The sequence below is a fragment of the Panthera leo genome, chromosome E2 (assembly GCF_018350215.1).
Source record: "Panthera leo isolate Ple1 chromosome E2, P.leo_Ple1_pat1.1, whole genome shotgun sequence".
In the NCBI taxonomy this organism is placed as follows: Eukaryota; Metazoa; Chordata; class Mammalia; order Carnivora; family Felidae; genus Panthera; species Panthera leo.
This window is the reverse complement of record NC_056693.1, coordinates 57,298,577-57,300,231: the sequence shown is the minus strand read 5'-3', so window position 1 is coordinate 57,300,231 and position 1,655 is coordinate 57,298,577.

Genomic DNA, 1,655 nt, shown 5'->3' with positions numbered 1-1,655 from the left:
CAAGAAAATCAGAAGAGTGACCAGTGCTGCGCCCTTATCCGGGGACATGCCCTGGTGGTCAAAAAGAAGAGAGCTGGCTTAAGCTAAAAACTGACGGTTCGCCTCTTCCCAAGGTCAAAGCCATCCTGCTGCCCAAAGCACACGTGGAATCTATGTTGATTCCCCTGGAGTCTGGTTGAACCACCAACCACCTCTCTGTTCACGAGTTAGGCTGAGCTGGGGAGAAAAGACCATGGGTTCCATGCCTTCTAAAGGGTCTTCACGTAATGAAATCTTTCCTGGAATAGGAAGGGGGTAGGCTATCCCAAAGTTGGGCAGAAGTTCTGCAAAACAAATGTTGTGGAGGGCTGTACGAGATAGAAGACACACACACACACACACACACACACAAAGGGTTTCAGGCTCAGTGAAGTTCAGAAACGTGGGGTTGATGGAATGCTAAGTTAATGCAGGACTTCTCAGAGCCTTTAATACAGCAAAGTATTGTGGAGCTCCAAGAAGAGTATAGGGTTTTTGGTTTGATTGTTTGCATGCCTTGCAGAACCTGTCAACAAGCCTCTAGGGACTTCCACGTGCACAGAACTAGCTAAGTCAGCAGACCCCTCACGCCACTAACAACAGAGGGCCACGATTCGGGTACTGAAGCTTTCAACGCCCAAGCTGCTCAAAATCACAATAACCCTTTCTGGGAAAGGAAAAGAAGTACAAAGGAGATAATTTTTCGTTTTAAAGGAAGTTAACTGAGAGTCATATTCTAATGTCAAGGTTAACAATAAATCTTAAGGTGTTCTCGTCACTGCAATCTGATCTTTGTCAAGGCATAGATCACGAACGCCTCCCTTGGCTCGTGATAAAAACCGAGCACGCTCTTATCTTCCCAACGTCCTTGTGTCCACAGCAGCTTGGGCAAGAGTCCCCAGCTCACCTTCGAGGGCACAAACCGTTGGTGACACCTGCAGGAAATCTGCACAGGACGGTCACACATCTCAAGAGGAGGGGTTGAGCACGCATTGCCAGCTTATACAGACTGAAGCAGCCGGGCCCTCGGATTCTGACCTGCCGCTTATATGAGGGATCAGCCAGGGCCTGTTAAAACTTGCCCAGCAGCACAAAACGGCTGAGCAGCGGACTGCTGAGCTGGGGTGGGGGGGGGGCGGGTGGCGGTGTGCAGAGGGGGGTACCTGACAGCCTCCTTTGGGAGCAACGTGTACTCGGCCGGCTCCCAGAGGGGCTCCCGAGGGCTTCTTGGTGCCGAGCCACAGAAAACAATGGCAAGTTCTAGGATGCCCACTCTTTCTTTCCTGAGAAAGGAACATAGATTTTGGGGGCTCAGTACATCAGTAAGTTAACAGTGGGTTCAGGAAAAATAAAGCAAAAAGCACAAATTACAGAAAAATGTTTATAAAAGAGCTTCATGCTTTTTTTTTTTTTTTTTTTTTTTAGTTTTTGGATTACCTAGACCCTTTCAGAATTCGGGAAGAGCTACCCATCAGGAAAATGGGATTACTCAGAAACAAGAGTCACCTGATCAGGAAATCCCGGTGGGAACACCTCCCTGGTGAGAAGTCCCAGGTCCTGCCTGTCTAGTGAGCGTCACTCCGTCACCCACTCACCCTGTCGGGGTCTCTGTGTCCCCACTCACGACACGAGTGCAC